The sequence below is a fragment of the Pseudophryne corroboree genome, chromosome 1 (genome assembly GCF_028390025.1).
Source record: "Pseudophryne corroboree isolate aPseCor3 chromosome 1, aPseCor3.hap2, whole genome shotgun sequence".
NCBI lineage: Eukaryota > Metazoa > Chordata > Amphibia > Anura > Myobatrachidae > Pseudophryne > Pseudophryne corroboree.
This window is the reverse complement of record NC_086444.1, coordinates 460,624,178-460,639,670: the sequence shown is the minus strand read 5'-3', so window position 1 is coordinate 460,639,670 and position 15,493 is coordinate 460,624,178. Positions and strand designations below refer to the sequence as shown.

Sequence of the window (15,493 nt, the reverse complement as noted above, 5' to 3'; positions counted from 1 at the left end):
TGGTCTGACGTTGTGGATTTGAAATCGAGATCACTGCTTTGCACAGTGGGGTAAAATATTAAGCTGGTTATACAAGCGGTGGTTTGACCGCCTTTTATGGTACGGGTTTTTTTACTTGTGACCGATTTGGATTTTTTAAAAAAATAAAAATCATTGTACTCGTTTAATGCACTATTGGCGCTCCCTGCTTCTTCAATTTCTTGCCATATATATATATATATATATATATATATATATATGACCAAGCAAGAGGAATTATTTCTGGATTGTAAATGGGGGACCATGTAAATATGTGGCGGTTACACATTTTTTATATTTTTTATTCATCTTTTAGTTTTAATAACACTAGTCTACGTTATAATAATGAATTACTAGGGATAGGACACCTTAAAGCAATAATGGATTAAATACTAGGGACTGGTCACCTTAATGATTTATTTAATTTTAGATAATACACTTTAATATGAATGAAATAATAGTAGGGTTATTAATGATCCTATAAGTCAATATTGGGATAATTACCTAATATATATAATATAGAAACACATTATATATGATATTGCACGGAGGTCATTTAGTTTATTAGTCACTTTTAATTAGCCCTGAGGGGTAATTATGGCCAGCGGTTTTCAGCGAGTTATATGTCCCCTAATAAATGGATTATTTAACTTTGAAAGAATTCACAATATCAGGTGCTCCCTTAGAAACAGGAAACATCTACTAGCAAGTGGAACGCTTTTTCAGTGAGTGGAACGCACGCCGCAGCGGACATACGTCACTCGCACATCCCTGTAACAGGAAGCGGAAATGACGCTCGTTGGAACGCCCACCGCGGACCAGACGGATGTACGCTGCCACATAACGAGAAGCGGGCGGATGTGCGTCACCATACATTCTGGTACACTGTGGCCACTCATAGAGGCCACCAACAGGAAGCGGAAGTAGCGCTTTGGAACGCACGCCGCGCCGGCTCAATGGAACGCAATTTTAAATTAGAATTGATTTTCCTTAACAACTACTTTGTCTATCTGGTTTATAATAAAATATACTGATACTACCTCTTAAATCCGCTTGGTCCTTATATAAAGACAGGTAATAGGTCAGTGAATACCTTGTTTAGGCTTGATTTAAGAGGATCTTTATACAGGAAGTGATGTCAGGTACACAGGGGTATATAAACCCAGAGGGTTGTACTTCAGTTCATACAGCTGATTGGAACAGTGTGAACTACAGAGAGGTGAGCACCCTATTTCCATGGTCCCCTATCATGTGTTGTGATGTTTGGACTAATATATTGCCATTGTAATTATTTAGCTTTAAAACATTCTTTTCCTTATCATGGATGCTGCCATTATGGCTTTCCCTTATTATGGATTCTTTCTGACCTCTATACTCTGACAATTGTTCTGATAAAATCGCATATCATGACTGAGGTCATGTTTACAATTTTGTATATACTTTATGCATCATGATTAATGCTAATAATCATGATTATATGTATCTTTTCTGTCATAGGCATTGCGACAGTCATTTGTACTGACTCTTTGTAAAAACAATTTTACCCAATCCTGGGAATTAACTGTTTTATGAGCTTTTGAATAAGCGAAGTGGTATGTATAACACGTTTTAATACAAGTAAAATATGAGAATAGTAAATGTGGAAATATTACCATTCGCCACTAACAATCCCTTAACAGCTTATAACAGCTGCAACATCTCTCTTATTTACCGTTTATAGTTATGATACTACTAATGACATCTTTGTCAACTAAAAAGTGATATATTTGGAATTACATTGGGCTCAAATGAGTCTAATTTTTATTCCTTTATTACATTCTCATCTCCCATTCCTCCCCTTCCCAATATATCTTGACCACACTATATATAAAAAAATAATTTTTTAGTATGTGTGTATAATATGTTTTATATATGATGTATTTACGATGCATACAATGGTCTTACAGATAATCCATGAGGTGAATTCTATCTGATACCGTTCTGATAATGTGTCTACTTATTGAAGATTTATTGTGCTGATTATCTGTATTGAAGTCTCTTGGTATGTATACTTGTATCTGTGAGATGATACAATGACTCCATAAATATGAGAGTTGGATGTTCATAAATGTCTTTTACTGCTTAGATTGTAAAGCCCCTGATGAAGTCTGCTGGACGAAACGCGTTGGGTTTTTGATACAACAATTGCGTTCTTCAACTGAAGAGTCACTGCTATATGATTAGAATGGAACATTGTTTTCAATCATCTCATGTATAAAGTATCATTGAATGTAATCGAACAATTTTATGTATTGTATTTTTAAAGGAAATAAATTATTTTTTAAGAATAACAAATAAGTATACTATCTATACTGTTATATACCAGAGTACTAGTACAAGCTCCTTTGGGAAACCTTTTTTCTTTTTTTTATATATATATATATATATATATATATATATATATATATGACCAAGCAAGCTGTGGTGGCCGTGTGATTTATTTAAAAAATCAGTGGAGTGTCTCTTAAATTTCTGTACTATGCATTGCTCCCTAGAGGTCTGTGGGAGGGTACCCAGGTATCAGCTTTATATATATATATATATATATATAATCTGTCTACCTATGTTTATGCAGTTGACCGGAACACTTGTGGTGCCTTATTAGTAAACTGAGGGGAATATAGGAACATTGGATTGTGTGGATAGATAGATAGATAGATAGATAGATAGATAGATAGATAGATAGATAGATAGATAGATAGACAGATAGATAGAAGATAGAAAAAAATAGATAGAGTAGACAGACAGAGTAGATAGATAGAGATAGATAGATAGATAGATAGATAGATAGGAGACATAGAGTAGATAGACAGGAGAGTGAGAGAGATAAGAGTGCCATTGGAATTTATATATTTTGTACTATACTATACTTTGCTAAACCCGGCAGCTGGCTGCTTTTCTCCTCGCTGGCTCCTGTAGTTCGGCTCCTCACTGCAGCATCACCAGACACCTCGTTCCTTAGATCCCATCCGTCACTCACAGCACGCGGCCAATAGAGAGACAGCTGCAGCCGCACCGACATAAAGGTCCCGTGATGAGCCTGTTATTCTGCCGCAGCTCCCCGAATCACTGTCCTCCCGTCGCAGCGTTTCTCTGCCCCTCTCCTCTGCCAGCTGTGGCCGGCAGCACAGAGGGAGTAGCGGTCGCCCGTCGCTGCTGTAAGCTCCAGCGGGTGTGTGTGGGGAGGGGGTTGCGTTGCGCCGCACGGATCACTCTTACCATGGCGCTGCCTGGCTCACTCCGGCTTGGGGGGTAGGGGAGGCAGTGCTGACCGTCACCTGTCTAATATAGAATGTGGTGACGGCTGGTTGCGCCCCAGATCATCCTGCGCTATGTGCAAGGCACACAGCGCACATACCTAATTACGGCCCTGATAAGTGGCACTGCTACTGCGGGCATGTGTATAAAAGGCACTGCTACCACGGGCATGTATATAAGTGGCACAGATACCGAAGGTATGTGAATAAGTGGCACTGCTACCGTGGGCATGTGTATAAGTGGCACTGCTACCATGGGCATGCATGTAAGTGGCACAGATACCGTGGGTATGTGTATAAGTGGCACTACTACCATGGGCATGTGTATAGGTGGCACTGCTACCGCGGGCATATGTATAAGTGGCACTGCTAACGTGGGCATGCATAAGCGGCACAGATACTGTGGGTATGTGTATAAGTGGCATTGCTAACGTGGGCATGTGTATAAGTGGCATTGCTAACGTGGGCATGTGTATAAGTGGCATTGCTAACGTGGGCATGTACATAAGCGGCACAGATACCATGGGTATGTGTATAAGTGGCCCTGCTACCGTGGGCATGTTTATAAGTGGCACTGCTACCGTGGGCATCTACATAAGTGGCACTATTACCATGGGTATGTGTATAAGTGGCACTGCTACTGTGGGCATGTATACAAGTGGCACAGATACCGTGGGTATGAGTATAAGTGGCACTGCTACCATGGGCATGTATTTTAAGCAGCACTGCTACCGTGGGCATGTATATAAGTAGCACTGCTACCGTAGGCATGCATGTGAGCAGCACTGCTATCGTGGGCATGTATATAAGCAGCACAGATAAAGTGACACTGCTACCATGGGCATGTGTCTAAGCGACACTGCTACCGTGGGCATGTGTATAAGTGGCACTGCTACCGTGAGTATGTGTGTAAGGAGCAATGCTACCGTGGGGATGTGTATAAGTGGCACTGCTACTGTGAGCATGTATATAAGTGACATTGCTACCGTGGCATGTGTATAAGTGGCACTGCTATTGTGGGCATGTGTATAAGTAGCACTGCTACCGTGGGCATGTATATAAGCGGCACTGCTACTGTTGGCATTATTATGTGTATAAGCGGCACTGATATGGTGGGCATTTGTATAAAGTATACTTCTACTGTGGGCAGAGCCGGATCAAGGGGGGGTCACACAGGGGGTACATTACCCTGGGCCCCCCTGCTGCTAGGGGCCCCACAGTTCAGTGTGCAGCTGCAGTGCACAGTGCACCACAAGCTGCATAAAGTCCAAAGAAAGCAGAGGGAGAGGGCAGAGGGGTGGAATCCGAGCCGGGGGGGGGGAGGGGGGGGGGGCTACACGGCAATGCTTTCAGTTTCACTGCAGGCAGCATGTGAGAGGAGGGAGGAGAGAAGGCCGTAGGAGCAGCTACAGACATGTGCCCACGGCCCACCCAGTCAGTGTGTGATAGTGAGGTAAGAGGGAGGAGAGGAGCACTCTACAGTATATGTATAATATGGGTATAAGTGTGTGATTGATTGTGGTAGGTGTATATGTCTCTGACTGTGTGTGACAAATGTATATATGTGTATAAGTGTGTGACTATGTGAATGCATGTGTCTGTGTGAATGTATGTGTATAAGTGTGTAACTGTCAGTGTGTAACAGCATATATGCATGTGTATACGTGTGAGACTGTATGTATGCTTATATGTGTTTATATATATATATATATATACTGTATATGTCTGTGTGTGTGTGTGTGTGTGTGTGTGTGTGTGTGTGTGTGTGTGTGTATATATATATATATATATATATTGTGTGTGTGTGTGTGTGTGTGTGTGTGTGTGTATATGTACATGAGTATGAACGCATGCATTTCCTGCCAACCATCACGTTTTGGTGGGACCGTCCTGTTTTTCGGAAACTGTCCCACCTGTGGGCTGGAGAAAAGGTAGGGAGGGATCGCTCCCACCTGCTGTGTGCATGATGCTGGGGGCAGCACAGCGGCTGGTTAAGTGATGTGCATGTTCCCTGCGTGAAGTGAATTTTTTGCGTGACGTGTGTCCATGCTCCTTGTTTATGTACACGCAGAAGGCTTGTGCACTATGGTGGTCATTCCGAGTTCGCTCGCTAGCAGTTTTTAGCAGCCGTGCAAACGCTATGGGAGTGTATTTTAGCTTAGCAGAAGTGCGAACGAAAGGATCGCAGAGCGGCTACAAAATTTTAATGTGCACTTTTAGAGTAGCTCAAAACCTACTCAGCGCTTGCGATGACTTCAAACTGTTCAGTTCCTGTTTTGACGTCACAAACACGCCCTGCGTTCGCCCAGCCACGCCTGCGTTTTTCCTGGCACGCCTGCGTTTTTCTGAACACTCCCTGAAAACGGTCAGTTTCCACCCAGAAACGCCCTCTTCCAGTCAATCACTCTGCGGCCAGCAGTGCGACTGAAAAGCTTCGTTAGACCCTGTGTGAAACTACTTTGTTTGTTGTAATAGTACGATGCGCGTGCGTATTGCGCCGCATACGCAGAAGTGCCGTTTTTTTGCCTCATCTCTGCACAGCGAACGAATGCAGCTAGCGAACAACTCGGAATGACCACCTATGGCTCTTATTGAGATGTGGATGAGTAGCGGTTCATGCAGCAAAGTACCGATGTTCAGTACTTTGTGCATGGACCAGACCCGTTCTACATGTGCGCAGTACGGGTCTGTGGCGCCAGACATAAGGCGGCATCAGACAGTCAGAGATTGACAGTCTGATGCCATTTGGGGGCAGCGACGGCCTCCATTTCTCCAAACAGAGGCGTGTTTCCGGGGACACAGTAGGCCAGGATCTCTGTCAGAGGACGGATATTTCCTGGCCTCTTGGTAGGTATTGTGGCAGGCGGCTTGCACAACCCCTTGGGTCACGCAGCCAGCCAATGCTTGTCGGGATTTAGGGGGTTCAGGATGTAGCCATCAGTATTGTGACCAACTAAATCCCCATCCTTGGACATAGTTCATATCAGTAATGCAGCTGGAGGCATTACACCTACTGCTGTATTACCACATTAGTGCTATCGCTGCTGCTTTTATGTAAGCAGCAGCGATAGCTACTCCGTCCACATCTGAATGAGGGCCCCCCAGTCTTAAATGCCCCAGGCCCCCCAAAGCCTTAATCCAGCTCTGACTGTGGGCATTATTATTATTACTACATGCGGTGTAATGACAATAAGATTGTGCTACTGTGTGGCGTACTTTGAATTGGGTTTCTGTTTTGTGGCTATGCCCCTTCCTTGTGATACCACACCTTCTTTTTGAAGGTGTGCGCTGTCCCTTTATTAAGTATTGGAGAGAGGGCGCAAATTTATAGTTTGCAGGGAGGCGTCAAACACCCTAGCACTGGCCCTGTGGTAGGGGATAGGATTTGCTTCTGTTTGTGTACATATGTTATGATTGCCAGCCACCAGCACTGGTTTTGCCTATAACACTAACTATAAATATTTTGAATTGGTCCTGGACCAGTGGCGTAAGTTTGACCCAGTTGCCCGGAGGCAAGGAAAATATTGGTGCCCCTATATATTTTATATATATATATATATATATATATATATAAGCACTCGCTTTTCCAGCTCATTGGAAAAAGCAAAACAAGCCAGCACTCACAGTTTAGATGAGAAAACGAAGATTTATTCCATATCAAGGCGACAAGTGTACATACAGGCATAGCCCAACAGCTGTTACAACCGATACAGGTCTTCCTCAGGAAGACCTGTATCGGTTGAAACAGCTGTTGGGCTGTGCCTGTATGTACACTTGTCGCCTTGATATGGAATAAATCTTCTTCGTTTTCTCATCTAAACCGTGAGTGCTGGCTTGTTTTGCTTTTTCCAATGAGCTGGAAAAGCGAGTGCCTTTATGTTATTTTACTGCCTTGCACCATCTATTCATTCTGTACTATGGTTTTGAGTGCTGTCATTTTTGCTCTTTTATATATATATATATATATATATATATACACACACACACACACACACACACACACACACACACACACACATCTGCTCCTGCATAGCAAGCCTGCAGATTTTAACTCAATTAATTTGCAAGTGTCATATCCAGGATTAGAACCTATAACCTATTACACTGGAATCATGCACCTTACTGATGGATATATCTGCTCTTGCATAGGAAGTATGAGAATTCTAACTACAGTATATGAAGTTACTTGTAATTGTCAATGAAATAACTTCATATATAGTTAGAATTCTCATGCTTCCTTTATATGAGCAAATAGCTTCATCAGTAAGTTGTCTGCTTCCAGTGTATCTATAATAAAGAGGGCGTGATTTGTAATGTGTAGTGACTAGTGGGGAAGTCGGCTACGGAAGAAATACCGGCTGCTGTCAATTAACTTAATTGATTAATGTCGCTGAACACACAGAACCGGAGGAGAAGTGCCCCCCTTCAAAGCAGGAGCCCGGCGGCAGCTGACTCCGTTGCCTCCCAGAGTTCTGCCTCTGTCCTGGACCATCAATCCAAGGCACCCCTGCAAGTGTCCTGAGGCACCCCAGGGTACAGTTTGAGAACCACTGGTCTAGTGTGTACCCAGCATAATTATTGCAGCTGGTCTGTGGGTTACAGCTCCGAGCTCCACTTCTGGAAAAAAAATGAACAATGTAATTTGTGTGACAAACTGCAGAGATTAACCCTTTCTGTGACTGCTGCACAGGCATCCAACAACCTCTATTCATAGGGCTGAATTCACTTAGGGGAGAAGTTCTCGCCCCACAAAGAAGTGCAAGTATATACCGCACTTACGGTACCATTGGATTCACAGATAATGTTTTGCAATACACTATATACATAGAAACATCGATTTTTACTGCAGCCATTAGGGTTAGTTTATGGGTATGGGTTAGGGTCAGGGCCAGCAACAGAAATCTTGGGTCCCAGTACACTGACATGACATGAGCTGCGACATGAGATCCTAGGACACGCAACTGCACCATGCATCACCATTATATTTGAGTGTGCCTTGGCAATATTTAAATCTTGTTCAGTGTACTGCGAGTTGTAAAAGGTTGATTTAAGAAACCCGCGCCTACGCTGGAGACCAGACTGAGGAGCAGAATAAGCGCGTGCTGCACTCTCCTGCCCTCGCTGCAAGCAAGGTGGTCGGGCCGCTAAAGGACCCCTGCCCGACCCCTGCCCGTGGGCCGCAAAAGGATGCAGTAGGGGAGGCATGCGGGCCGCAGGTGTGAGACCCCTGCACTGGAGTATCAGAATTAGCTTCACGGCACCCCTAGGCCAAAGTTTCTTATTGAGAAATTCAGAAAAAAATGTAAAATGAAGTTAATTCTGTTTATGATATGTCATCCTTAGGTTCAGTTATGTGGTGAGGGACAGGTTTTGCCAATTTAATTAAGTATAAATAATTTGAATTGGTCCTGGACCACCAAACTAGGTCCCCCTAACACCTCCCCTCCCCCCTTTCCCGAGGCACCCCAGGGTGTCACGGCCCCCAGTTTGGACACTACTGCAATCAAATAAACTTCTCTTTATTTTAACAGCTTGTAATACACCTTAAATCTCAGTTCCGATAAGGTTTTAAATCCTTGCATACAGTAAACTACACATATTTGAAAATCCTACACCAGGCACAAGTAGTCATTCAGGTGCGTTGGGTATGGTTGACCGGCAGCCGGGATCCTGGTGGTTAGCATACCAATGTCGGGATCCCTGTCTGCCAGAATGCCGGCATGGGGGTGAGCGAAACGAAGCTCCTTGCGGGCTCGCAGCGTTCTCCACATTGTGGGCTCGGTGGCTTGCTGCGCTTGCCACAGGTTCTATTCCCACTCAATGGGTGTCATGGACACCCACGAGTTGGAATAGTCCTCGGCCCCCTGCCGGCATTCTGGTGGCCGGGATCCCGGCAGCAGTATGCTGACCGCCGGGATGGTGACTACATCCCATTAGATGACTATGTGGGAGTTTTATCATTATTATCCTATTTGTATGTAAAAAGTATTGAAAGGGGAGAGCGCTACTGTGCAGATTCCATACTGTTCCTTCAGGGAGGCTTCACTCCCTGTACCAAGATGGCTGCTGACCCAAAATACTGTACATAAGTGTGGCGCCATCTTGTCAATGTCTTAGAGCATCACAGTGGAAGACAGTAGTTTTTCACTTAACTCCTCAGAGACCTGAGATTATCAGAGATCCACAACACCTCCAGTGATCCTGCACTGCTATCTGTTGCAGTGACGTGCGGTGAGGTCAGGGCCTGGGGAGGAACTGCAGCTAAACACCCCCCCCCCCCCCGGAAAAAAAAAGTGCAGTCCCCCCACACCACTAAAACCAGCACAAGGCAGAGCCAGCCAGGGGGGATAATGCCATAGCAGGGGAGACACTTAGTGTGGGGTCCCCCTGCCATGCCATTAAACACCCCCCAAACCAGTCAGCCCAGGGCTGGAATTCCTCTGAAAGTGGGGCCCCCAAAAAATCTAAATGGGGTCCCCCCTCCCGAGCAACAACCAGCACTGGGCTGATAGCCCAGTGCTATGCCCCGCACCCCTGGTGGCCGTGGGTGCGGGGTTCATTGTATGCTAATACTGTTCTTTACAGGTGGCCTACAGATCCCAGCAAGCCTGCCCCAGCATGCTGGCACTTGGAGAACCACAAGTGCCAGCATGCCCGGACATAAAGGGCCCGCTGGCACCTGTAGTCCACCTGCAAAGAATAGTAATATTGTTCTTTACAGGTGGCCTACAGGTCCTAGCAAGCCTGCCCAGCATGCTGGCACTTGGAGAACCACAAGTGCCAGCATGCCCGGACATAAAGGGCCCGCTGGCTCCTGTAGTCCACCTGTAAAGAAAATATTGAAAAAAAACCACAACACATTCTTTAAAAAATCCTTTATTAAACTGGGTCTTCACCTGGGGGCGGCGGCCTTTAAGCTCTTTTGCATGGCCGCCGCCTTCCCAGGGCTTCCGGCGTCTTCACCTGGGGGGGCGCCACCTCCCCAGGGCTTCTGGGGTCTTCCTCCGGCGTCTTCACCTGGTGGGCAGCGGCTGCTAAGCTCTTTTGCATAGCCGCCGCCCATCCAGGACTTCCACGACGTCTTCACCTGGGAGGCGGCGGCCTTTAAGCTCTTTTGCATGGCCGCCGCCTTCCCAGGACTTCCAGCATCTTCACCTGGTGGGCGGCGGCTGCTAAGCTCTTTTGCATAGCCGCCACCCATCCAGGACTTCCACGGCGTCTTCAGGAGCTCTTCTCCGCTCCTCCTCCACCGTCGGACTGTGACAGCCGCTGCCTCGCGCTGACTTATATACAGTAAGTCAGCGGGAGGGGGCGGGGCGATGACGCGGCGAGCCATGATTGGCTCGCGGCGGCCATCTTGAATTTCAAAAATGACGCTGAGGCGCCATTTTTGAAATTGGTACCGCTTCCACTGCCAAACTCTGCACAAGGGGTCTAAATGCCGCGTCCCGCCGCCGCTACCGCCGCCCGCCTCTCCGCCGCCATCACCTCCGCCACCCGGCCCGCCGCATCCCGCATCTCCGCCGCCCTCACCTCCGCTGGTACCGACGCCCACACAGTGATTGACAGCGGATCCAGTGACAGATCCGCTGGCCAATCACTGTGCCTTCACTCACAGGGACGTGCTTTCATAGGTTGAAAGCACGTCCCTGTAGGAAAGCGGCACCACTAATGGTGCCGCTTTCCCATGTTATTTCAATGGGCTTTTCCTGCCCATTGCTAGGCCCCGCCCGCGCCCGCCCCCCGCTCCCCATACCTTTCCTAATCACTACGGGAGGCACCACGATCGGTGCCTCCCAAACTGATTTTCACACACATTAATGATAGGTAAAATAATAAAGAAGATACTTATGTGTCATAAGTATCTTCTTTGTATTATTTTACTCATTAATGACAGGGGAGGCACTGCCTCCCCTGCCTCCCCTGACTGCACGTCCCTGATCTGTTGCATACATTCATCAGCTGGGGAGCCGAATGACACCCCTCTCGTCTCAACCTCCGCTCAGTGAGAACCAGTGTGTAACAGTGATTATGTGGGATTCATATAAATATTTTATGCAATTCACAATAAGAGCTTACCATCTGCGGAGTGTTGGAGAATTATTATACATTTTTATTTTTTATTTTTTGGTCAGATACAGTTTTTTTTTTTTATTATTATTATTTCAAAATGTGACTGGACCCTCTTTTGTCATTTTCACCTCAGCTCACTTTAAAATGTTTATAAAAGAGAAAATTATCTAAAAGCAATTAAAGAGTAAGACCATTTTCCTTACTGTGTAAGCTGCAGAACTAGGTGTCCTGTTAGTTGCTTTTTATTTAACCCTTGTATGCCCTAATGCCATGTTTGCTTATCGCACAATGTAACCTATGTAGTGCACCCAACATGGCTGTCTCGCCTGGTACTCTCTTGTGTAGAATAAACAATGCATGGTTCTGAACTCTCCTAATATATTTGTCTCCCCAAATATGTGTCATTTCTTCACCTTTTGAGAGAATTTATTAATAAAGACAACTTCAAGCAAAATATATTTAAAAAATAAATGTCTTTTTATTTTAAGTAAAATGTAGCCACTTCTTCTTCTTCTTCTTCTTCTTTTTCTTCTTCGTGTTATGATAATTATTATTATTAAGTAATTATTCATATTATTATTTACTCTGCATTCTAAAATAGGTAATTTCGGACTAAGATTGGTCCAGTAATCTTACAAACTTGTCCTATAAGAGGAACAAGATGGCGGGAGCCTCATGACTCATGAAGAGTCATCCTTCAGCACTCAGGAGAGGAAAAACCCCCTTGTGGAGGAAACCTTTGGGGACCCATGGCTGAAGGACTGCCCGTCCCTCTAGGCATTAAGAGACTATGCAGAGTTTCCACAGACCACCCGCCCACCCACTAACCTTGCCTAACCCAGTCATCCCTTCTGATGCCTCAAATCTGCTATTTTGACCTATTTACCCAGCCGGAGAAAAACGCATCTGCACGTCAATGGTGAGAGAGTGACGAAAGAGAGCAAGAGATGAATGGGAGTGAGGGGAGGGGACAGTCATAACCACCATAGCATTCATTTCTGATGCTAACAGGGATTACAGCTGTACAAATGTAGCCATTCTCGTCGTGGCTACATCTTACCGCAATTGCACCTTGTTAGGCGTGACCGCACCGCGTATGTCTGGACGTCTAAGACGTGTGTGCCCCATTCACATGGATGGGAGCGGCAAATGCTACAGCTCGGCATGGCTAGGCACAGGCGCGCATAGCTGTGCCGAGGGTGCACTTTTACCTCAGATGTAGCCATGATCAGCATGGCTACACCTCAGTGGCGTGCGGTGAGGTCAGTGGCTGGTGAGGCACTACAGCCATAATGTCCACCGATTCCTGCCGATGACCCCTACCGCTGCTGAGCCAATGCCCGCTACTTCCCCTGAGCCGATGCTTGCTGCCACTGCCAATGGCTTACAAACTCGCCCACCATCAACTGACCCAGCCCTCCGCCACTAATTTGCATCTCAGTCCGATGCCGCCAATGCCCGCTGCCTGCCTGCTCATCATACTTGTGATATATTGTACATTTTAATAGAATTAAAAAAAAATTAGTGTTTGGTACTGGGATGGGAGTGGGAGGAGGACATGAATGCAATTTTGCTGTCCAGGGCTCCCATTAACTTAATGGAAAAGGGTCTGAATGGGTTAAAAAATGTAAAATAAAAATGCGTGAGGTCCCGTCTCCTAAGTATAACCAGCCTCGGGCTCTTTGAGCCGGTCCTGGTTGTTTAAATACTGTGAAAAAAATTGGACAGGCGATCCCCGTATTTAGACAACCAGCACTGGGCTCTTAGTCCAGTCCTGGTTCCAAAAATATGGGGGACAAAAGATGTAGTTGTCCCCCGTAACCAGCACTGGGCTCCACTAGCCAGGGAGATAATGCTACAGTCGGGGGACACATTTATGTAGGTCCCTGCGGCCATGGCATTACCCCCCCAACTAGTCACCCCTGTCTGGGGATCCGTGGAGGAGTGGGGACCCCTTAAATCAAGGGGTCCCCCTCTCCAGGCACCCAAGGACCATGTTTGAAGCCCGTGGCTGTCCCCAGCACCCCTGGGTGGTGGGTGCCGGGCTGATAGCCATAAGTGTGTCAAACAAATGAATATTGTTTTTGTTGTGGAACTACAAGGCCCAGCAATCCTCCCCCGCTTGCTGGTACTTAGAGAACATCAAATACCAGCATGCGGGGAAATATCGGGCTCGCTGGTACCTGTAGTTCTACAACAAAAAAATACCCAAATAAAAACATAACACACACACCTTGAAAGTAAAAATTTATTAAAACACACTTACACACTCACACATACTTACCTACATCCCACGCCGATCACGTCCACTTGTCCATGTAGAATCCAATAGGGGTACCTGTAAAAATGAAAATTATATTTACAAACTTCATTCTAATCCACAGGAGGGGAAAAGGAAAGAGAAAGACCTGGTTATGCTGCTGCCTGGGAGGAAGGAGCCAGCGGGAGTCTACGACCTGGTTATGCTGCTGCCTGGGAGGAAGGAGCCAGCGGAACACGAATGAGAGGAGAGAGCCGCAGAGAGTTATGCTGCTGCCTGGGAGGAAAAAGCTGGCGGAACACAAAGGAGAGGGGAGAGCTGCAGAGAGAGAGAGAGAGTACCCCTGACCTGGTTATGCTGCTGCCTGGGAGGACGGAGCCGGCGGAATACGAAGGATTGGGGAGAGCCGCACTCAGATGCTGCCACTGCTATGCATGTCCAATCACAGTGCCAGGGGCATGCTTTCAGATAGGCTGAAAGCACATCCCTGCTGTTCTGCGGCACTTGGGCAGATGCCGCTTCCATTACTTGTTTCAAAGGGCTTTTACAGCCCTTTGCTTGGACACGCCCCCTGCCTGCCCCCTGCTTCCGGACGATTACAATGCACAGCGGGAGGCACCATTCTCAGTGCCGCACAAATGTATTTAAACAGCCATTTACAGCCATTTACAATCTAAAAAAATTAACATAATATAAAAAATATACTTATGACACAGAATATGTGTCGTAAGTATCTTCTTTGTATTATTTTAATCAGGAATGACGGGGGAGGCACTGCCTCCCCTGACTGCATGTCCCTGCTACACCTGTATGTAGTATTGTATAAAAACAAAAGTAATGATTAAAGCACAATATAATTCTTTTACATCTCTTTACATTAATAGAATTGGATCAGCCTGCAATACTGGCACACTGAGATTTAAGCAGGCAGAGAGAGAGTAAAGGATTTAATTTGCAACATTATAGGCTCACCAAACAACTCCAAGGAGATGTCATGGGTGCAGCCGCACATAAAGGATTTAATTAGGAACATTATAGGCCCATCTAGACAGTGCCCTTCAAATATCTCCAATGGCCCATTTGCAGCCGCTTGTGGTTGTTAGGTAACAGTACTGTCCCAGCAGGTGTGAGATTTTGTTTATATCCAATACTGTGCTATCCCCAAGGTCATAAGTCATATATTATAATAGTCATGCTAAAAGTCTGCCGACAATTCGAATTAAGCTGCTCCTGTCTTTGTCCAGTCACTAACCTTCTACCAGTGTGCTATGCCGTGCCAGGCCTCTGAGGCATATGCAAGAGACAGCAACAGCAGAGCCCTGTATAGGCAGTAGTGATGAGCGCCGGAAATTTTTCGGGTTTTGTGTTTTGGTTTTGGGTTCGGTTCCGCGGCCGTGTTTTGGGTTCGACCGCGTTTTGGCAAAACCTCACCGGGTTTTTTTTGTCGGATTCGGGTGTGTTTTGGATTCGGGTGTTTTTTTCAAAAAACACTAAAAAACAGCTTAAATCATAGAATTTGGGGGTAATTTTAATCCCAAAGTATTATTAACCTCAAAAAACATAATTTCCACTCATTTTCAGCCTATTCTGAACACCTCACACCTCACAATATTATTTTTAGTCCTAAAATTTGCACCGAGGTCGCTGTGTGAGTAAGATAAGCGACCCTAGTGGCCGACACAAACACCGTGCCCATCTAGGAGTGGAACTGCAGTGTCACGCAGGATGTCCCTTCCAAAAAACCCTCCCCAAACAGCACATGACGCAAAGAAAAAAAGAGGCACAATGAGGTAGCTGACTGTGTGTGTGAGAAAGATAAGCGACCCTAGTGGCCGACACAAACACC

General features: G+C 45.8%; 1 long non-coding RNA gene across 1 annotated transcript; it reads left to right on the top strand.

The window, feature by feature from the left end:
- Nucleotides 1–4,682: 4,682 nt before the first annotated feature.
- LOC134903022 (uncharacterized) lies at nt 4,683–14,512 on the top strand. Its single transcript, XR_010175744.1, has 2 exons — nt 4,683–4,767; nt 13,772–14,512. It is a non-coding gene; the product is annotated as an uncharacterized LOC134903022 (long non-coding RNA).
- The last annotated feature ends 981 nt before the right edge of the window (nt 14,513–15,493 follow it).